Below are 23,805 nucleotides of genomic sequence, written 5' to 3'. Positions count from 1 at the left end.
GTGGCGGTAGTCTGCACTCGTCATTCAAAAAGGGAAACCGGAAGACCGATAACGGTGGATATACAAGCCGTTGTTATGATACATAGATGAAATAAATCAGCGTTTGCCAACCATTTGCACACCACTCTCGCTCACCACTTAGCTTCATTCCAGATGGCCATGTTGCTGTGAAAATATCTGTGTATTGTAATGATCAGATGAGATGAAGATGATGAGAAGAGTCTTCTGTGTCCTCTTTATTTTACTTGTTTGCTTTTCTCTTCTCGTGCACTAATTCGCTTACAGTAAGCTGAACAGCCAATCAGAGTGATTTTTTTCCACAGAAGGGCTCCGCCGCAGATTCAAAAAAAGCCTACGACACGGGCAGAATAGAGCCAACAGTGCGACACACCATAAAAACTAGGGCGACAGATGCTTACCAACGGGCCGAAATTGTGTCAGGGCCTTAAAACTGGTGGGCCGAGATCCACTGCAGGGGGTTGGGGTGGGGGATTCATGTCGTGACATAAACAAACAAAAGTATTCTGATGCTAGCAAGGCTATCTTGCTTACATGAATCTTTTCTTACTTTCAATGAAATTCAACTTGGCTCATTTTATTTTTACCAAGTTATTGTTAATGATTGATAAAAATTAAATCTGATTTTGCTGGGGTGGGGGCGGCATGTTTTTTTTTCATCTTCTGAAGAGGGGCATGACAGAAAAAGACTGAGAACCTCTGGTGTAGACTATAAAGTGTCAGAACGTAGAGAAAAATACATCATTTCTCAAAGTCCAAGATGACATATTCAAAGTCAATGGTTTAAAACAGAGAAAAACTGCAAATTCTCAAGTTTAAGAAACAGGAATCAGGGAATGTTTGTCAGTTCTGCTTGATAAATGACTTAAATAATCAATCGACTAATCCATTCAGAAGTAGATGAATTTCATGGCAACATAACCTACTCATCTGATACTGATTGATTAGTATGGGATTGAAGGAGGTGGCAGCAGGCTGACAGTCTCTGTCTCTCTCTAGGGTACCTTGTCTTCTTGACTCCACATTGGCATACTGTGATGTGTATATGATGGTACAAGAGCTCTCTGGGAAGAGGATGGAGGACATTTTTTTCTCTATTAGTTCTCCAGAAAAGGTCACACTCCGTCCACACAGGTGGTGTGCAAACATGCATTGCACACACACACAAAGATGGATCAGCCCAGGTTTAACAAGACGCTCTAAAGCCCACCTCATTTGTTTTCCCCTTGAAGCCAGCCGTTTGTCCCTGCACATAATTACTCGACAAGAACACTGGCACAAGAGTGTCCCCCTCCCCCACTTTCCCTGAAATGGTACCTCTTCGGCCTTGCCTGTTTGCACAAGGTGAGGACAGGAAGTGGTATTGAATTGCCTGGCTCTGCCCAGGAGAGGCTTCATGTTGCACATAACAGCAGATTGGAGCGTCTGCTTCTTCTAGGTCAATGCTTACAAGTAGAAGACAAAGCCGAATTGGCCACAAACAGCCTTGATACAGAGAGATCGCATTTATCAGAACAGATGCACATAATGCATAAAGAAGAAGTAAGGGTGAATGCAACTGAGCAGAGGACTAGCCAATTGGAGGAGTGGTTATAATCACTTCCTGAGTCAGAGCCAACCCCCCTGGAACGACCTTGAGACGCTGGTATCAGATAACCTTCAGGGATGGTTAGTGATGATTGCAGCAGCGGGAGGTACCAGCAACAATGACGTCACGCTATATCTTTGTTACCAGCAGTTTTATCCTCTGATTGCCTAACAAAGGTCTGAACAGACAGCTGCCTGTTGACGCATGAATCTGGACAGAGGTCATACTGCTCTGGCAACAGATGCCTAGAAACAACCAGGGAAGCAGATGGGTACAACTGAGCACAATCCTCAAATTACATAAAAACAGTCAGGAAAAAAATGTAGAAACATAGAGTGTTGGAAGTAGTCAGCCATCAGCATGGGGAGTGAAAACATGCCCAGCTAAATCCCTGCTGACAAATCCGGCTCAATGGTGGAACTAAATAATATTTAGACAAGTGAACGAGGAAAAAAAGAAAAACAAATGCTCTGCATGCTTGAGCGGATTGAGCGGAACAATCCAACATTTCCTCAGGCTGTCACAGAAAGTGGGATGGAGGCAAAAGCTGCTTTAATTGCGAACAGGCTAGCCGGGTAATCGAGGTGTTAAGGGAGACGGGGTCAGGGTGAGCTTAAACCAACTGACAGACTGACTGGGTGGCTTTCACAGCCCAACCGCATTGGGTTGCTTAAACTGGGTTATAGGGCTGGGACGGTACACCCATCTCCAGATTCGATACTATCACGATACTTGGGTGCCGATTCGATATGCATTGCGATTCAAAAATTTGATTTATTGGGATTTTTGTTTACTTTTTTAGCACTAGACCATGGGAAAAAGTTGAATCATACACTTCTAGGGACTTTTATTTTGGAAAATATCTAAATTGTTACGGTAAAAATGTTTGATTTTCAGCATGTATGTAGTCAGAGATGTCCTGAAGACAAATATATCAGTCATTGTCAGGCATTATTTTTTATTTTATTTCCAGCAACCCAAAAATCAAAGAATAAAGACATTTCCCTCATAAATGAGTGTTATTTCTTTTATACTTATAAGGGGCATGTGATGTTTTATACTTCTGGTGAATATAATCCAATCAATCTTATTTCCATATATGTATTCTGTATATACAGTTCCCTTTGTTAACACCTTATTTAAAAAATCGGACATAGTCACACGTTTGTACTTCGGCTAACTTCGCCAAGTCTGTCACTGGCTCTCCCGTCAGCTCCGTTCTCTTTATACATCCATGGTCAGCTCCATCGAAGCCGTTTGAATGTATTTAACATAAATGTCAGTATATGGGTGCTCTACAGTTGTAGCGTCAGCTGATTTGACCACAGAGAAGCGAGTGACAGCTGGCTTGACCGCATGTTACCGTGATACGATAACCTTCCTGTCCATGAAAGAGTTAGCATGCAGCTTTAGCCGTGATGGCTAGCTCTGCTTTTCCTGGCAATGTTTGAAACTCAAAGTGTTTCCATACTTTACTGTATGTGTAGTGTTTACCACTTTGGATTTAAAATGTGAAGGTGCAGGTCGTATCCATGCGGACCCTTCGCCGTTTTCTGCTTTGACGTTTTGTCTTGTTGCGGTTTGTTTTGGTGATGGATACAGAACGGATATAGCGTCACGTTACTCAGACTACAACAATAAAAGCGGTAACTTCCTTCTACCTCTTCATAGACTCAAATGAGGCAACTATATCAATTCTGGCATTAAAACATTGATTTCAAAAATCACAAACAATCGCGATACATAGGTGAATAGATTTTTCCCCCCACCCCTACTGGGTTATCCGGGCAACTAACTCCCATCACTCTGTGCTTCTTCCTTGGTTTCCACTAGAAAGAAAGACGTGTCTCATGGGGGCTCTAGTAGATCTCAGACCGCCTTAACCTTGCACCAAATCACTTGAAAGACCACTAAATCCCATTTAGCAACATGCACCACCATCATCACCCTTTCCTACCTACTCCATGCCTGCTCTACCGTTCAGCATGCGCAGCTGTTGCCATAGAGACAAAGCTCGATGTTTATTCTAAGCTGGGCTAGCCCCAAGGGACAGATGTGAGGCAAGGGGAATAAATAGTGCTAGAAATGAGTAGAATTGACAAAGAGAAGCTCAAAACATGTGCTTACAGCAGCGTTTATAATCACAGGGGCTCAAATGAGCCATTGCAGACCGCCTAGATATGACAGCAAAGCTTTGTGTAATTGGAATAGAAAATCAGGAAAAGTAGTCCCAGGTGACGGGAGGGAAATTCCATTTGCAATCTGTGCAGCGAGCTTCGTCCCATTTTCCCACCACACCATTAAAGTGGATGAGGTTGGGAGGATCGAGAAAGCCGATGATGTAGAACAAGTCCCTGTAGCCTCGACAGCAGGACTGTCTGTTGTGTCGGATCGCTCTCACAAATGGTTTCCCTGACATCAGTATGTTTTACTCAGCTCTTCCGCCTGCAGATGAGTAACACACAAATTGTATGCTGGCTCTCACACATGATTTCCCTCATCTGTTCTTCAGGTCCATTTCCCTCCACAGCGTGTAGCTGCCAGCAGGGCCTCATCTCGGCGCTAAATATAATGCCACGCAGCGAGGGACAGGGCGGCTGTGCTGGGTGAACTGACGGCAGCAGAAACAAACGGTGTCAGAGGAAAACCACATGAGGCCCTTTCTACGCAGCAAAGGTCAACCTTCACTACAGCTTGGTGTCAGCGCTGTCTTTGGGAGACCGAGAAGTCTGACACAATTACTTGTAGCAAAGACATGTTGATATATGTCAGCTTAATAAACGGATAACTTATTTAGCATCCCTCTCTCTCTTGCTGGCAAACACTTGCTACCCACCTCACACACATCATCCGATCTCTACGGCTATAAGAAGAGAGGGCATGCCTCGACTTTAATGCTGAGGTGCAGGTGCCAGAGCGCATGCATGTGTGGACAGAGGCGTGCGCCAAAACACCTACTGTAGAAATATGGTGTCTCTGCCAACACAAAGGAGTCCTGTAGCTGCCATGTCAGCAGACGGCGCCGAGTGATCGATGAACAAATCCCCTCGTCCTCCTCCTCCTCCTCCTCTCTGTGCACTCTCTCCCTGTCTTTGTCTATCCATCTCCATCTCACCTTGGGCCGTCAGGAAGTCTAGGCAGGCTGGCATGATGGACGACCGAGAGCCCAGCTGTGATGCTGACCCTCCCTTAAGCCCCTTCAATTAGTCCTCTTTCCTCTCGATCGCCATGGCAACCGTGACTTCTGATGTACTTGTTGCCATCATCATTCACATCATGGCCGTGCATCGACTCTGACCTCCATTGGCTTCAGGTTGACCGAGGTGAATGTCACCGCAGTGACCTCATATTAACCTACCTCTTGGTCTCTATGGAGACCCTGACTCAGCCATCAGGCGTATTGCCATGGTGATATAAAGCAGAAATCCTCAACTGTCCACACAATGTCACCCTGTGCATTGGGGAGAGCTTTACAGCAAATATTTATATGAAACTCAATCTGCCACAGAAAATAAAACTGTACAAAGTGTGATAAAAAGGGCTTAAGCTTGATTTCGATGTAGAAAAATATTATGTCATATTTCTGTCTCTTCTAGTGCATTGGACAGGTGCAGCCGGATAAACCATTTTAATTCAATCCAGATTTTTCCATTACAGGGTAAGGAGAGCATCAGTAATTATCGTCTCTCTGTGTTTAAAAACATTATGGTTTATTTATTGTATTTACTTTGGACTTCAGACTATCCCGTGACGCTGATCAAGCTCTATTTGAAGGATGTTTCTTGTGGTATGCAAAAGGGTTTCTTGCTTGAAAGCAGTCAATAAATGCATAAATTTAGATGAATGTTTGGGTTTTCTGGCAGTACAAAATGTTTCCGCCTGTTTCGAAAAAGTAGCTTATATGATATTTGTGATAAGAAATATGTTCTACACTAAACCTATTATTTCTGTTGACTTGCAGTAAAGAAATTTGACTATTGTCCAGTTGTCCCTAGGAGACAAAACAAAAACTTGACTATCATACATGGAAAAAAACAGTCGTCATCTTTTATCCCTCCTCGACATCAACTCGACATTCAACACCACATTATGACTGTAGCTGCCCAGCCTCTGTTTGCAGTGGCAACAGTTCAAGACAGAACCAGTGTGTCCCAATTCAGGGGCTGGGTTCTCCAAAGTCTGCATTTCTAGACTGAAGCACATCATAACGAGCCAACGAGGCCTTTCCCAAATAAGCCTTCTGTTGCCCAAATTTGAAGAAAACAATTCTACTGTTTGCTCCTGTTAACAACCTAGAAATTACATTAAAAATTAAAGTTATATCAGTGGACAACCTCCGGATCTGAGAAATGAAGCCAATGTGGAAGTGTCTTAAACTTGCATTCTTTCTAATAGCCAGCAGGGGGCGACTCCTCTGGTTGCAAAAAGAAGTCTTATTGTATAGAAGTCTATGAAAAAATTTACCTATTCTCACTTGATTTATTACCTCAGTAAACATTGTAAACATGAGTTTATGGTCTTAATTAGTCTTCTTCAATACAGCATGATGTTATTTTAGTGAATTACGGTCCCGTTTAGAGTCAAATAGACCATAAAGCAGGGTATGCTATAGGACGTGGTGACCTTGTGATTGACAGGTCGCTACCACGGAGTTGTCTTTGATTTTACAAACCTTTCACGGTGTGTTTGCAGTTCGTGAAAGTTAGTTATTATCTTTTGGTCATCTGAAAATGTCTTATTAAGCATTCAGTTGTACTTAGGTCCACCCTCTTGTGCCACTTCTGGTTGCACAAAACTAAGCTGGAGACGGCGAAAAACTAAGATGGCGACGGACAAAATTCCGAACTCAAGGCTTCAAAGCGGCAGTCCACAAACCAGTGGGTGACATCACGGTGACTACGTCCACTTCGTGTATAGAGTCCGAGTTATATAGATGTTTACATATACTATTATCCTGGTACACTTTTTGCCAGTTGTCCACAATATGTTGAACTATGAACTCCGATATCATGAAATGTTTTTGATCTTTTGAGGATAAATTCCTGATTAAACTTTTTGACATTACAAGTGGACAAAGATCATCCCAATAATAATAGCTTTTCACTTGATAATAGACAGCCTCCCAAAGGAGCAGGTTCAGTCAGGCCCTTTAAAGCCTCCGAAGGACACACCTTAATGGGCTACGTCCATCAAATGATCCTACCTTGATTTGGGGCAAAGCTAATTACCAATTCAATCCCAGCGAGAGGAAGTAGCCTAGTGTCATCTGCCTGTCTGCTTTCTCTGGGAGCCAAATTATACTAATGACTGTTCCTATCACAGAGGAACACAAGCATGTCTTTCCTCAACTGGAGCCTCAGTCTTCAGTCAGCACTTCACCAGGCATCACATCACAACAGAAAATAGGCCAGCACAAATTCCAGAGATACTACCCGCCTGCCAACCATTCAGACAGCGTAACTTCTATCCTCCCTCCTTGAAGAGTGTTTTGCTGTCAGGGCTACAAACAAGTGAAAACAACTTATCCCTGCACAGTCACCAGTGTGGCGACGCCTTGCTCTTAAGACTTGGAGACTTTTCCATCCAGGGAGACGTCACAAGAAATCTCTTCCCCCTCAAACTTTTTGTAACCAGGCCAAACCTGTGTTTACCGTTCCCCAGTCTCCAGAGGCAGCAATCCCGCCAGAGTAAAGCTAATGGGCTGTGACAAGGCTCAGTTCCAGATTATTGCTCTAACCCGGGCCGTTTGGTAAGAGAATTAGAAGAGGAAAATCTATTTGTTTGGCATTTTAGTTTTTGAAGTAAATAACAACCTGCGTGATAACAACCAGGATAATTGAACTCTATTCTGTTTTATACTAGAGGCGAGGGGTAAGACAAAGGAGGGAATCTGATCTGGAGTTTGCTCTTTTGTTCTCTATCAAAGAAAAGCTGACCTGTAGTGAAGCACAGAACAGCTCCTGCTGGTACTGTCAGCAAACACACCCACAGCTGAACGAGCACGGAGATGGAGAGCACACACTCACATGCACACACACACAGCTCCCCATGCTTCACGTCTACTTAATTAAATGACAGCTTGCTCTCCTGAGGCTCCATCATCCTCCTTACAGCTCATATGATTCTCTTGACACAAGCTGACAGATGCTTTTTGTTTTTCTTCTTCTCCCAATATGGGCTCACAAAAACTATGATGAGACGTTTTCTGATGTCTTTTTTCTGTCACGAATCTATCTTAATAGTCTATTCTTATCAGCCTCAAAATGTGGAACACCCACCTCTGGATTTGAAACCAAACTGAAAACACTTCTTTAGGCAGATTCAGTCTTGTGAAGGGCTCGTTGTACACTGTAGAGTTTGAACAAAAATGAAAATGCCTTTATGTTACATGGCAATAATTGTTTAAAACGACCAATGCGTTGCGACCGACATATGTCTTCATCAGGGTCATTGTCAGCATTCAGCAGTAACTTGCACACCAATATTGTGTTATGCTAATCAGTAGAGTGGGAGGGTGGTTTCCATCAATGTGCAATCCTATTGGTCCAAAACAAGGAAATGATACATTATCAATAGAGAGCATGGATGTATTAAGAGAACTGGATACAGCGTTGGAGGCCCCGTTCATTCCTATGAAAGTTGCTCAGTGGCGCATGATGCCAAAATGGCTCGACTTCCGACTGGACAAGTACCCGGATCTTCCTGGGATCTTCTGGCCCATGGAGCAGGCGCAGTAGCGTCCGCTCGGTCACATGGCTTGGTCACGGGTCACAGCCATCACGCTGGCTTGGGTGGGAAGGGGAATTGGCAAGGAGGTGAAAAGAGGAAATGTCACGCATCATCAACGCATCATATCTTTGGGGTACAACAAATGCGCAGTAAAATCTGGTCTGCGCTCGCCGAAATTGAGCCAAATTGCAACGCACGACCGCAGCTCCAGTTACACTGCGCGTGTGTTATTCCCCCACGACCGGTGTCCCAGCCTGTTTCAATAGGCCTTGGAATTGGAAGTAAGTGAAGGAAAGAAAGAGGAGATGAGGGGTAAACCTTAAGCTGGGCATTTTAGAATCGGACCAAATTTCAGCTTTGTCGGGGGTCGTTTGCCGTGCAGTGTACAGGGGGAACCGAGGACCAATTAACTCCATCCCGAGATGAGCACGTTTCTGCCTTGTTAGCATTGTGACCCGTACAGACCTCTGCTAGCAAACTAACTTAACCTGCCTGGGAGCTTTCAAACAAATCTTTATTGACAACTCTCAACAGCCAGAACGGTCCTCAGAGGCCAACGGGACCGTACATGTGAGCACAAATACCGTGAGCTTTGGCTTTACATCTCTAACAATCTACTTGTACAGTAGGAGTAGGAATTACACAACATTTGTAAAATCGTACAGTGTATGCCCAGCTGAAATGATCAAAACAAAGATAAATATGATATGAAATATGACAAGTCAAGGTGGACCTAAAACTTTCTTATGTGGGTCTACACATGATGAATTCCTCTATCTATAACTATAGCCTGATCCACATTTTTCTATGCATGCCTAAAAACACATATTGACTACAAAATTAAAACCACTTGGTTAGGCAGCTTTGAGACATGATCCTGCTCAGGTGTACCTTCACATAATGGCTGTATACACACAGAGAGATACATGCAGATGGCCGCTGAATAGAAGACAAAGCAAAATGGTTGCAAAGACAAAAGGAAATGTAAGATAAGCAACTCAATCTGCCAGAGAAGCTATTTTAAGACAGTTAATAAGAGAAACAAATCTTCCTCCTCAAACACCGACCTCCTTCTCTGATCCTTCCAGGATTAAAAAGGTCTAATAAATGCTAAATATTGCATTACTATAATTGACTCATCCCTTCTTCGGAAACCGAATCTGAAGGCACACTCACTCAGTCACTTCCACATTTAATATCCTGAGCCTCTGGCCGGCTATAACTCAAAATGCAAGTGATAAAAATGTTGTAGAGGTTGTACTTGGACGGGACACACAGGGACTATATTGCGGGTGCTGCCGCGAAAGTATAACACACACATCCAATGGTGCGTGGGAGGAGAGGGACTCATGATCTCGTCTTCTGGGTCGTGATATTCATTCATAGTGTGCAGGTCTTTGTCTCCTCAAAACATGTGTCTAATGAACCGCACAACTGCATCGTTTTAATAATGGAAATCCTAAACTGATCGTCCATCACTTGAATTTTTCTGTGTGTGTCTGTGTGGAAAAGCCTGTTTCCATCAGCTAATATACTCATTGGCACATAGCTGCTACTGCACTGACTGACCTGCCAAAAAGGGGGTCCCCCCCTCTTACACACACCCAAACCCTGACCTTTTTACTCATGCAGGATTGGGGATAGCCTCTGCACTCACAAATAGACACCCATGTAAACAGACACACAAGTGTCATTGCTAGTTTCAGAATGACGCAGTTGTCATTTTCATGCCCACGTGTAATTAGCAAATGTACTTGCGCCCATCTGTGCGCCCATGGGCATCCTGGTCTTAAAATGAGGCGTGGTCAAGTGCATTGTTGACGCATTGCTTTCTTGAGGCAACAAAATGCAATTGCGCCATTTACCAACAAAAACCTGGTCTAAAGTCTGGCGCTGTATTTTCCTGCTATTTAAAGGGTGCATTATTCAGATAGGAAGATGTGTCTACATAGTCTACAAAATGTGTCTACATAGGCGGATTCACAACGCGCATACATCTGTTACACACACAGGGAAGCGCAGCAGCTCCCCTCCTCCCAAGTTAAATATAGTGTCAGCACTAGAACAATGTTTTTATTTATGTTAAGGAAAAAACTAAATTCAGGCGGCAGGTGATAATTCAGAATATAATGGAATATAATGAAGTAAGGCTCTCGGGTATTCTGCATTACTCAACCTGCAGTGCGCTCCTCCGATCACTGGCGTGACCGCCGTGACAAGAGAGATCATGGTGCACACACGCCTCTGTGGCATCTCCTCTCCTCATCCCTCTGTGTGTGCGAGTGTACCATGGATATATTAAGAGAACTGGATTCAGCGGTGGAGGCGGGGCCCCGTTCATTCCTATGAAATTTGCTCAGTGGCGCATGATGCCAAAATGGCTCGAATTCCGACTTCCCGGAACTTCCGCATCCATTGGGCCAATGGAACAGGCGCAGTAGCGTCCGCTCGTTCACATGGCTCGGTCACGGGGTCACAACCGCCACGGTGTCGTCACAGCTTGTTAACTCCGCCTCCCAGCCCTAGCTCAAGCCCCGGTCTGGGTCTCATTCACATGAATGGGGGGAAATAACTCAAAAATGGAGGCTACTTCAAAGTTATCAGGCCCTCTCCCCCTAAACGGCGGCGTTTTGAGGCTGATGGATCCACGTGTTACGCACCGCCTCTCCGGCACTGCTAGTCTGCAAGCCCGTGCATAAACCGGCTCCGGAGGCTTCCGCTCAGCCGGGCCGAGCCCCCCCGTGAGTTGTAACAGAAAGCAATACAGTTTTCATTATTTATTAATACATGTTCATCATATTTAGCCTACTGCTTACTATCATATAATGAATTTCGATCCCAAGTGCTGCCTGCACCGGTTAAATAGGTTACCAGTGCATTTGCTCATACGCAGTAATATGGAGTTGTTGATGGGACGCACGTGTGCCATGCACTTTAGACCATCCGCTATAGATCGTTTCAATAGGGCCTATAGTCTCAGCCAACTGAATGCACAGTATATTGTATGTACACCCACAGTACCACATATACACTCATATACATCTCTAATCCTGCAAATCCCCTGAGTGCAAGACCCCCCTCATTACTCTCCGAGGGCTTTTAAAGAATTACATTATTCCTTGAGGGGCCACTTTATCTGCTAATGGTCTTATGAGATTAAAGAGCATCATCTAGCTGTATTGATTTACCACCACATATCTATTGGCATCATCAGCATGCTTCACCTCTCACATGAAAACGCACACAGCCAGAGAGGCTTCCTAAATACAGTGCTATGGTTCGTAAAAATTATTTGTCATAACTTCCAGCGGCACACTAAATTTACTGCACTAATACAGACCCAGAGACCAACAGCAGTATTTTCCACTGGTGAAGTAATGTTTCGGACCAGCAAACTGGAAACTCAGTTTATCCATTAGGCCTGTGTCAGACAAGGAAGTGTGGGTGTAGAAGTTATGAATTTTGTATGTGTATGATATGTAAGGCCTTGAGTGTGTGTGTGAGGGCAGCTAGGACATGAGTCAGCCCTCCCATGTTCTTCCCTGCTCAGTACATTGTACGATAGCCCCACATCATCTATTTTGGTCTTCATGTAAAAGTAAAGAAGCTGCATATCAATTTTAAGTGAATCTTATGGGTTAATGTGTTTTAATGTGTCTTGTATTGGACTATAAACTAAGACTGGACAATTAACCAAAATGTACCCTATATTTACTCATAAAGCAATTTTTAACTGAAGGTTTGTCTGAATGCCATCTAACTATAAAGCGAGGAATCTCTGTCTGTCTGTCCTTTCCATATCTTGAGAACTGCTCATCTGATCGATTTCACACTTGGCTGGTGTATTGCTGGGGACCCGGGGGAGTGCAGTGTCGAATGTGCCCTCAAACTTAACTCAAATGCTGTGGGCATGGCTTATATTACAAAAAAAAAAATGTCCTGCCCAACGCTGCAAGCAGCACTTCTAGGAGCAAAGCAAATCGGCCCGGACGGGCACTCTTTAGGGTGTAAAAATGGCCAAATTCATTTAATATTCTCCTGTTAGGTTGGGATAACTTACAGCTTAACAATTTTTATAGTATATGGTGACCTCAGGTTATTTCCCATAGATATATATACATAGATGGCCTTTGGATCGTACGTCAACGTCGCCGCTATATACAGTATATATACATACATATACACACATATATACATATATATAGGATAGTAATCATATCACATCCATACATGGTCAGTAGTAAACAGCTGTTATTGTTATTGTTAATGCTGATATTGGATCGGTACACAATATCGGTCGATACTGCAAGTTCAGGTATCGAAATCCCTATTGAGAAGGAAAAAAATGGTATCGGAACATCTCTAGAGACTACTTAACGTCATCACGGCGACTCATCCGCCTTTACAGCCTTGTTGTGTATACTCGGCTCATGCGACCATGGTGTAGTTTGTTCATAGCCTAACTTTAGCTTTTTACTTCTGCTGATTGCATTCACACTTCAACATCATAAAAGTGGTGTTCATTTGTGGAGATTATCTTGCTGAACAGAACGTGTAAGTATCATAAACGTTTGTTTGCCGCAGAGCTTTTTTTCTGCAATAATCCAAAACCCAATGGAAAAATCCCATTGGCTTTTTGTCGAGGGAACCAGTGCGATTATAACTTACAGGTTGGCCTACAAAAATGTCATCATCCCTGCAGCACTCTATGGCTCTACATTACAAGTTCCAAGTGTGAGCAATGGCAATATACAATATAATCATTCTGTGCTTGCTACACACACACTCGTGAATTATGTTTTTCATCTTTCCCATGACTCCAAATAATACCCTGTAAGGCACTGCCACCGCAGATCCTTTCAAACGATGATAAATAGTCTAATAAGAGAACAGCAATACAGACAGCAATTTAGATAGCTGTAGCTACATGACACACATCATCAATAAATCAATACTCACTAGCATAGGCAGGCCTCACACAAAGCAAGGCATGGAGGGAGGATGAGGTAAATGAAAAAAAACCGAAAAAAACATATCATCACTACTGACACGGGCGCCAAGAGACCGATGAGTCTCGATAAATCTGCTGTGATAGGTCAGAGAGAAGTGTGAGCCGGGCTGAATGAGTCTTTCCTGGCTCCTCCTGGTATCTGGCTATAAATAAGACTGAATGGCCGAGCCTGTCGGACCTGCACTCAGTGCTGCTAACAGAGTGCCTGCCCCTATTCCGCCACGCTAGGCTAGCCTCCGCTCAGTCTGTGGGGATTTCCTCTGCCATACTCACTTGTGCAGACAGCACAGAGAAAGACAAAGTGCGAGAGGGATGCTACGTGTGTGTGTGTGTGTTAGGGCCGAACAATTAATCAAATATTAATCGTGATCACGATTTTGGCTTCTCAAAATGAAATGGACATGATATACCGCGATATTGATGTTTAAAATGTGTGCTACGTTCATAGAAAACTCCGCTGCATATCAAATCAAGTGTATTACTTGATATATCAATTGTTTTGACTGTCAAAATAAAAATGTACTGAATTCAGGTGTAGAAGAACCTTATTTTAAGTCCTATTTTGATGCAAAGATTTGTACATTAGCAGGAATGTAGCACAACATGGAAGTGAAAGCAGTCTGTTTATTTATTGTGAAAGTGCAATAAAAATATTTGGTAACACTTCATTTTACAGGTCCGCAAATTTCATGGTAATTAGGTGATGATTAGCTAGTAACCTATTTGAAATTTCTTTGGAATTACTGCCAAATTAGCCCAATATTTACATATTCATACTCATATATATATTCAAATTTATCAAAAATTACTTTGTTTGGCTGTCTTGACTTGGGACTTGACTCTGGGCTTTTATTATTATTATTTTATATCTATTATAAACATTATTTACTATTAATTATATTCTGCTATTTCCAAATAAGCAGTTATAAATAACTAGTAATTTATTTAATACATTTCCCAGGAAAAGAATATAAAGTTAATTGATGGGCTTTATTTCCATGTCTGCTGGTAAATAGATAATAATTAGCAAATAACTTCTTTGAAATTTCTTTAAAAAACTCCTATTATCACCTATTACCATGAAATTTGCAGAACTGTAAAATGAAGTGTTATCAAATATTTTGTCCCTAAAATCAATGAAAAAGCCTGATAAATAATCAGGATCTCAATATTGAGTGTGTGTGTGTGTGTGTGTGTGTCCCAGCTGGCTGATGTGAGCAGGCGGAGTTTCCAGAGCAGCGGAGCCCGGCTGGAGGCTCAGCAGGATCTGTAGACCGCGGTCAGACTGGCCGGAGGGCAGCTGCGGAGGCAGCAGCGAGACCATCTGCGTAGCCCGGCCACTAGCTCAAACACACACACACACACACACACACACACACACATATACACTCACAGAATCAGTTCAACAAGCTGGGTGGAAACTTTAGAAACGCTTCCATGAAATATTCAGACAGCACATAGACATCAGAGCCCTTGTGCCCAGAGATAGTGAAGACCTCTTGAGTCCACCGAGGCCTTTGAATCAGAACACGTCTCGGAGTGTTTCAATGTATGAATCAGTGCTAAGAGGCCTGTTGCCTCACAGGAACACAGCCTCTGCTAATGGAGTTATCCATGTGGTCAGCTCGGCTGTCTCAATGACTGATTACTGACAACTCAATCTCCCACAGAAACACAGAGGTGTGTCTGGACTGGCCACCTCCTTAGCGAACGCTCGCCGTGGAGGTCGCCGGTGTCCTTGGCAACCATGGGCCGCCCCCCCCCTGAGACATCCTCAGCTCCTCTGGTGGCGCCGCTGAAATCGAATGACCTTTTTCACCATCATTTACATAAAGTTATTCTCTTCTCATCAACACAAACAATGCTTAACAACCAGCGTAGCTTCCCCTTGGCTCTCAGGATGCTCATTAGCATTCAATGCAGCAATAAGGCATCAAATGAGTCATAAAATGGCATGGAAAGATATTTCTCTTCCTATGTATCAACAGTATACATATTTAACATGTACAAGTCACGACTCACGCTGAGCTACACACACACTCACCAGGGATGCAATCTCTCAGAGTGAAATCTGAGCGTTTGATGATTGGGATTTTGCGTATCATCTCCGCCTGAATTTAACGGCTTTTAGTAGGAACAGCCTGAGGGGAAGGATCTTCAAACCACCAGGGCACACTATCTGCCATTTGCTCCGTCACAAAAACAACCACTAAAGCATTTAACTTTCCTGGATGTTCCCTAGACCATTAAAGCAAGCCGAGTATGAAATAATTTGTGCAGCCTATAATGGGCATTGTAAATAAAGCTGCTTTCATGTTTAGTTTAGAACATAGTGTGTGGTGTGTGCCAGTTTATTTGTATCTATGACAAACTGAGATTTGTCTCAGTGAAGAGCTGGAACATCCACTTTCTTTGCTTCCCATCTCCCTCACACACACGCGTATTCATGAACACAACTAGAGGTAGAACGATTAATCAGTTTGGTTGATTATTCGGATCGTTATCAACGGAACTGGGCTCTGATAGTGGCCGATGGCTGCACAGCCGCCACCAGTCACGCAGGGACGTACATCGCCGTTTTGCATGGAGGCTCCATACAAAAAAGTCAAGGCAGAGGGGGAGGAAAAAAAGTTATCTCTCGCATATAAATCTCAACTCTTTGTGCCAAATACAAGACAGGTGGACAGGGAGGAAAATAAATCATTCACTGTTACTGTAACTTGCTAACTGTACCAATTTGGCGTTCCTTCTTCCAGATAATCCAGCCACGAAACTAGAAAACCTAAGGAATTAATTGGTACCAACCATGTCATACTAACTTGTCGCGAAAGATGCTAAATAATGCCCCAAACTTGCGCAAAATTTTGGCGAGGAAAAACTGGCATGGCCAATTTCAAAGGGGTCCCTTGACCTCTGATCTCAAGATATGTGAATGATGATGGGTTCTATGGGTACCAGCGAGTCTTCCCTTTACAGACCCACTTTATGATAATCACATGCAGTTTGGGGCAAGTCATAGTCATGTCAGCACACTGACAGCTGTTGTTGCCTGTTGGGCTTGAGTTAGCCATGTTATGATTTGAGCATATTTTTTATGCTAAATGCAGTACCTGTGAGGGTTTCTGGACAACATCTGTCATTGTTTTGTGTTGTTAATTAATTCTATCATGAAATTGCACACTTAAGGATCCTCCTAACCCTGGGAATATGCACTAACATTAATGGTTTGTAAGAGTAACATTTATCAAGGTGTGAGACGCGCAACAGAAGTAATCCTGGCCATAAACCATAGAACAGCGCCTAATGGAAAGAAAATTTAAAAAAATTCCAATGATGTAATCCACCAAATCGTACATCGGGTATTCTCTTACAAATTATTAAATTCAGAGTGACAATTTTTTTAATTAAAAACGGCGTATGCAAAACTAGCCGACTAGGCAGCTGAAGAAGAAAAAAAGATATCTGCCAATTAATCGGCTGTCAGCTTTTTCCTGCTCCAAACTATCGTTATTACAGTATATATCGGTCGACTTCTAAACACAACAATGAAATTTTTCACAGTGGAAATAATTTCTCTTACTTAAAGGAATAAAGGAGAGCTATAGTTTAGTTTAGGCAATCAATGACAACCGTCAGAGAAACTAAAGGAAAAGAGGAAATTGATGGTGCCGTTAGAGAAATACGTGCAGGTGTCTGAGGGCAGCCTCTTAAAATATATGATCCTAAATGAACAGCGGCAGTGAAGGACGGTCGGGGGCATCCAGAGGTTCAGCTTGGCCTGTTTCCAATACTTTGGATCAACAAGCTTACCACCTGTGCTCTGCCTCTCCTCATCACCACCTGCTGATTTTATTGCTGATGCTGATCACGAAAAAGGAGACAGACAGAGCCCTTCCCCCAGCAGGGGTGTGATCCAGCAGATAAGAGTGTCTGAAAATATGTGCGGACCCTGTACACATGCCCGCTAGCGACAGTCTCTGGTGTTTTGTCATTTATTTGTTTGCTATAAGTATATCAATCTCATCGCTGCAGTAAAGACTGACGGAGCAGAGAAAGATGGGATAGCTGTCCAGCTGGGGTCAAGGGAAATGTAAGGAGTTAGCCTGGAATAGAGGTGTGTTTGCATCAGCTGTTTTTGTTCTGAAAGCGTGTGCTGTAACTCTAGACCTGGCGCAGCTTAAATTACAGATGCAGTTCAGTTACAACAACACAACAGCAGCACCAGAACTCCTTCTCATTATTGGAAATACCTAAGGTGCTTCCAATTATGACAAGAAGTCCCAGTAAATGTCCATGTCTATGGCACAGATTATGCTTTCCCCCTGCAGGGCTGGCAAATCAGCAGACAGTAATGCTGAGGTGAGAGTGAACACAAGGCAGACTGACTGTCAGCACGGTGGCTTAATTACTGTCTCTGTGTCTCCAGTGAGCGTTATTCCCTGACTTTCATCCCTGCAAGAAATCCTCTCCTACACAAGAGCACTTCTCATTTGTTATGTTCTCTGTAATCCTGTAATAATTTATGCATAAGTAGTAATCCATGCTGAAAGGCAAATTAATAGTTTTGTTGTTTCTTGATGGTGACATATTGATATTACTTTACAATAGTGATTTACAGAATAAATGCAATATAAAGCACAGTACTGTTGTGTTATGCTGACTTTTTTAACTTTGAGAGCTCAAGCAAGTTTGTTTTAATTTCTCTGAGCACTTGTGAAAGTTGAAAAGAATAGGAAAAAATCCGACAGCTTTAAAAGGTGCTAAATGCGAGATTGGGAGCATTTCTATTGCCTCCGCACGGCTCTCAACATGGCGACAGCTGAAACGGCAGCTTGTAGCTAACGGTGCTAACAGTGAAAACAAAGGCAACAGTGCTGACGGAGCTAACAGTGTTAACCTGTGGGGAACCGGTGGGACGGTGCTACGCTTTCGTAATGGCGCCGTCCTTATCAGCTGTAACAACCGTATGAGAGCAGTGTAGAATGGCGGCCGTGAGCGAGCCAGTGGGGCACGCTCACATGCACAAAAAGCATGCAGGACTGGCCTGGATATGTCAAAAAAGCACAGAGAAGCTCTGATTACAAGACACACAGAGGGAGAGCAACTTCACTCTCTGCTCAGGTAGACATTACTCCTCTATACCTTTACATAGCAAATAGTTGTTTGCTGCTATATTAATGCTCTGGATATCGTACAGGGAATCTTTAAAACAACGTGTTGTAATAATAGCGCATAAACCCAATTTAAATTATTCAAAATCTCAGTGGGGGCTAATGATTAGAGCCTAGAGAGACCATTTCCTGGATATCTCTAGTACAATGTGTGGCTTAATTAACAACTTTTGACACTCCCATTAGTTGGGCCTTCATGGTAATAATCAACCAGGAGCGGACTGCTTCCAACGATATGGCAATAAACCTCAAACTACTCGCCATCTGCTCTTTCCCCTGCTTACAAAACAAAAGACTGGTTTACTTGCAGAAAGAAGCTCTCTGTCAAATAGTTCTTTATCTATTAGGTTTTCCAGTTTTACCAACATTCTTTTACGACGGTGTTGTGAGTTACAACAAACGCCTTGTTGTTGTGTAAGCTCCATTCAAGCCTTACAGATCATGTGACACTGTTAAGGGCATTGTAGGAGATAGGACACCTGAATGTAACCCCCACCACCATAAAATACTATAATTTAAACTATTAGATACCATTATCACGTCTTTAAAATACAGATTGTGTTTCCGTGCATGTGGTACTTAACACAAAGATTATAACGACCTTCATGGTATTTTTAATCTCCTATAACTATAATTACTTTAATACCCCCATTTTTTCTTGATAGTTTTGCAGGGAAACTGTATAATGTCCTTTTAAAATATATCCCTAGCTGACCATGGATATTTGAGGTAGTTGGGGAAACACCTGATGCCCACTCTCTTACACTTCTCACCTGTGTGACCTTCGCATGACCACTAGTGACATTGTCATCCATCATGTGGTGTCTGAATGGTTTAAACACCTGCAGCTACATCATCATATTGTGACTAATCTGGTTGAGTATGATGGATCCACCAAATCTAGTGTTTGGAAAAATGTGCAGAATAAAGAGTAATATCTACAGTACAGTGACACAATGGGAGACCACACATTCAACACACAGCGTTGGGCCTTTTTAGCTATAGCATTAAAGGTTTCCTGTTCAAAATACAGACAAAATTAAAAAACAATATCAATATTCCTATAATAAATCTGTAAGTACAAGTTGTATTTATAACCTAAAAGTGTAGTCACTATTATATAAGGATAATACCTCAAACAGGGATTTGGTGTTATTGTATCACTGTATTAAAGTCATCAAGCTAGTCGGCTAACATTTCTTCAGTTGTTTTAGCTCTGTAATTTACGATGTAAGCGCATCATGACAGGCCTCATTTCATTATATATAGATAGAAGCTAAGTTATTATTTAGCAGGGGGATATAATGTAACAGAAAAAAAACTAATACCATTATCACGCCTTTAAAATACAGATTGTGTTTCAGTGCCTGTGGTACTTATAATAATAATAATAATAATAATGACCTTCTACTTCATGGTATTTTTAAATCTCCTATAACTATAATTACTTTAATATTCCCATTTTTCCTGATAGTTTTGCAGGGAAACTGTATAATGTCCTTTTAAAATATATATCCCTAGATGACCATGGATATTTGATGTAGTTGGGGAAACACCTGATGCCCCCTCTCTTACACTTCCCACCTGTGTGACCTTGGATGGATCTGTCAAGTCTAGTGTTTGGAAAAAATGTACAGAATAAAGAGTAATATCTACAGTACACAGTGACACAATGGGAGACCACACATTCAACACACAGGCCTTTTTTAGCTATAGCATTACAGGTTTCATGGTCAAAATACAGACAAAATTAAAAAATAATATCAATATTGCTATAATAAATTTATAAGTACAAGTTATATTTATAACCTGAAAGTGTAGTAACTACTATATAAGAATAATACATATTCCAACAGTGATTTTATGTTAAGTTTGTTTAGTATGACTGTATTAAAGTCATCAAGCTAGTCGGCTAACATGTCATCAGTTGTTTTAGCTCGGTAATTTACGATGTAAACGCATCGTGACAGGCCTCATTTCATTATATATAGATAGAAGCTAAGTTATTATTTAGCAGGGGAACATAATGTAACAGAAAACAAACTAATACCAGCACGTACCGCAGTAAAAACATGAAGAAAACGGTGTTAAAATAGCCGTTTTATGTCGCATTACTGAACTCAATGGAGCTGCAGTTGGTCGAACTGAACCGCTTCGCTCGCGCTTCTTTCAAAAACTAACGGTCGTTTTTAAAACGTCTGTTTTTTAGAACGTTCACAGTAACGGTTCATTGTTGTTCTAACAGCTGTCTAACGGCTGTTTAACGGCTGTGCCACCATTCAAACCGACTCGGTTATATATGTGGAGCAACGTGAACAGGTTGAGATGATCTCCTGTGGCATCCATCGGACACATCTGTAAACGGTAAATACTAGCGCGAAAACACGGATTTAAAGACTCACCTCGTCGGTAAATATGATAAGTGTGCTGTGCTGTGGGGTTCCAGGTAATTCCTCTCCGGGTGTATTGTTGATTATGAACGTTAATAACGTAAATTTAGGTTGTACAGTACACGTTGCTCTCTGCCCGCCGCTTCCTCTGCTTCAACTAGTATTTCTCTGTGTGACTCTCTGGGCGGAACTACACGCTGTGTCGCAGAGACACACAGCGCGGAGGAGCCAATGGGAGGAGGCGGTGCTCAGCTCAGATAGAGGGGGGAGGCAGGAGGTCTCACTCTGCTCCTGAATGATGAAGACGAGACTCCCAAGGTATGGGGACACAAAATGCAGAGGGTTCACACCGATATAAGTATCTAAAGCTTCAGTAGGCAGAAGGTTTTGGGCATCATTGGGCAAAAGTTCCATAGTTAGGACGAAGTGTTAGGGCCACATTGAGGGGAAAAAAATAAATCTGAGATTTCGAGAACAAAGTCATAGTATTACGAGATTAAAGTCATATCTTTACGAGAAAGAAAGTCGTAATATTACGAGAATAAAGTCAGAAGTTTACGAGAAAAAAAGTCGTATTATTAGACCAAAATCAGAAGTTTACGAGAAAAAAAGTCGGAATATTATGAGAATAAAGTCATAATATTATAAAGTAGAAATTCAATTCATTAGCTTCAGTTGGCAGAAGGTTTTTGGCATTGCTGGGCAAAAATTCCATAATTAGGACGGAGTATTAGGGCCACATTGAGGGAAAAAAACATCTGAGATTTCCAGAATAAAGTCGTAATATTACGAGAATAAAGTCATAACTTTACGCGAAAAAAGTCGTAATATTACGAGAATAAAGTCATAACTTTACGCGAAAAAAGTCATAATATTACGAGAATAAAGTCATAACTTTACGCGAAAAAAAGAAAATAACACGAAAAAAATTACTACTTTATAATATTATGACTTTATAATCATAATACTACAACTTTTTTCTCTTAAACTTCTGACTTTATTTTCGTAATATTAAGACTTTTTTCTCGTAAACGTCTGACTTTATTCTCGTAATATTACGACTTTTTTCTTGTAAAGTTATGACTTTATTCTCATAATATTACGACTTTATACTTGAAATCTCAGATTTATTTATTTTTCCTCAATGTGGCCCTAATACTCCGTCGTACCGTCGTACCATAGACCTACAACAATGATGAATAAAAATGAAAATGTAAACAAAAAACAGTTATTCTTTTCCATTTTTAAAAATCCACAGGGAGCCACTGAAGAGGAGCTAAAGAGCCGCACGAGGCTCTGGAGACGCAGGTTGCAGACCCGTGATCTAAAGCTTCAGTAGGCAGAACGTTTTTGCCATCATTGGGCAAAAATTACATAATTACGATGGAGTATTAGGGCCACATTGAGGGAAAAAAATTAATCTGAGATTTCGAGAATAAAGTAATAATATTACGAGAATAAAGTCATAGGTTTACGAGAAAAAAGGTTATATTATGAGAATAAAGTCATAAATTTACGAGAAAAAAGTTGTAATTATTATGAGAATAAAGTCAGAAGTTTCCGAGATTTTTTTTTTTAATATTATTAGAATAAAGTCAGAAGTTTACGAGAAAAAAGTTGTAATATTATGAGAATAAAGTCATAATATTATAAAGTAGAAAATTCAGTTCATTAGTTTCAGTTAGCAGAAAGTTTTTGGCATCATTGGACAAAAATTCCATAATTAGGACGGAGTATTAGGGCCACATTGAGGGAAAAAAATAAATCTGAGATTTCTAGAATAAAGTCATAGGTTTACGAGAAAAAGTCATAATATTATGAGAATAAAGTCATAGGTTTCTGAGAAGAAAGTCGTAATATTATGAGAATAAAGTCAGACATTTACGAGAAAAAAGTGTCAAAATATTGATTTCTTCAGTAAGTAGCCGTGTAATAAGCGGGATAATGTACAGCTAGCGGGTCATTGTTGTGAAAGAAAAATGAGAGACCCCTTTGTTTCGCGTGTAGCATCACATCGGGAATTCTTTCACAACAATGACCGCCATGCTGTACATTATCCCTTACATAACAGTCCATAGAACGCCGTGATTGACCAATCAGAATCGAGTATTCAATAAAATATTTCGATACTGTAAGCAAGACGATATATATTGCGATTTTTAAAATTTTATTTCAGGAAAACTGTCATATTATAAAGAACACACCAGCATTACACCATTTCAGAATAAAGCAAAAATAACACATTTATACCGCATGCAAAAAACTGCATGGTTTTCCCCAAAAACTGCATGTGATTATCATAAACTAGGCATGTCTGTTAAGGGGAGAATCGTGGGTACTCATAGAACCCATTTTCATTCACATATCATGAGGTCAGAGTTCAAGGAACGCCTTTGAAAATCACCATGTCAGGTTTTCCTCACGAAAATTCCTTAGGTTTTCTAGTTTCACATGACGCCAGAATCTTCACTATAGCTTTAAAACTGAGCCCGCTACAACCTCCGAAAGATTGAATAGCGGCCGGGCCGTCAGATTTTTAGGAGGTTAATTAAAAATCGATACAGTATTGCACAACATAATATCGCAATACTCATGCATATCGATATTTACTTACACCCCTACAGCGAATGCCTGAAAGTAAACGCCCACTTTTGATAAGAGGAGGTGAGATAATTGCATTTATTTATTTTTATATCTAGGGTATTGGTCTTTTTAACATAGTCCAGGGGTTCTCAAACTTTTTGGGGCCAGGGACCCCTTACAGGAGGAGAACATTTTCCAAGGATCCCCTCATAATCGTAACACTGATTAAGCATATTAAGCGTCCATTTGTACTCTTAGATATCATTGAAACTATTTGTATTCTAAAACTTTTCAGCCTAAATAGTTCATACATGT

At 41.5% G+C, this 23,805-nt stretch overlaps 2 protein-coding genes and 1 long non-coding RNA gene across 4 annotated transcripts in view; 1 reads left to right on the top strand and 2 right to left on the bottom strand.

The window, feature by feature from the left end:
- Positions 1–21,072, bottom strand: part of ndrg3a (ndrg family member 3a) — a 48,843-nt gene extending 27,771 nt beyond the window's left edge. For both annotated transcript variants that reach the window (XM_037777730.1, XM_037777894.1), the window contains exon 1: positions 20,920–21,072. The gene's annotated coding sequence lies outside the window, so the exon portion shown is untranslated. The remainder of the gene's footprint in view (positions 1–20,919) is intronic.
- The window catches only part of LOC119492355 (inositol hexakisphosphate kinase 2-like), a 1,011,171-nt gene continuing 998,136 nt past the window's right edge, over positions 10,771–23,805 (bottom strand). Inside the window, exon 7 of the transcript XR_005207761.1 lies at positions 10,771–11,008. The gene's annotated coding sequence lies outside the window, so the exon portion shown is untranslated. The remainder of the gene's footprint in view (positions 11,009–23,805) is intronic.
- On the top strand, positions 20,593–22,226 carry LOC119493981. Its single transcript, XR_005208077.1, has 3 exons — positions 20,593–20,963; positions 21,116–21,225; positions 22,166–22,226. It is a non-coding gene; the product is annotated as an uncharacterized LOC119493981 (long non-coding RNA).

Source organism: Sebastes umbrosus, chromosome 1, assembly GCF_015220745.1.
Source record: "Sebastes umbrosus isolate fSebUmb1 chromosome 1, fSebUmb1.pri, whole genome shotgun sequence".
Taxonomy (NCBI): domain Eukaryota; kingdom Metazoa; phylum Chordata; class Actinopteri; order Perciformes; family Sebastidae; genus Sebastes; species Sebastes umbrosus.
This window is presented reverse-complemented; position numbering and strand designations above follow the sequence as displayed.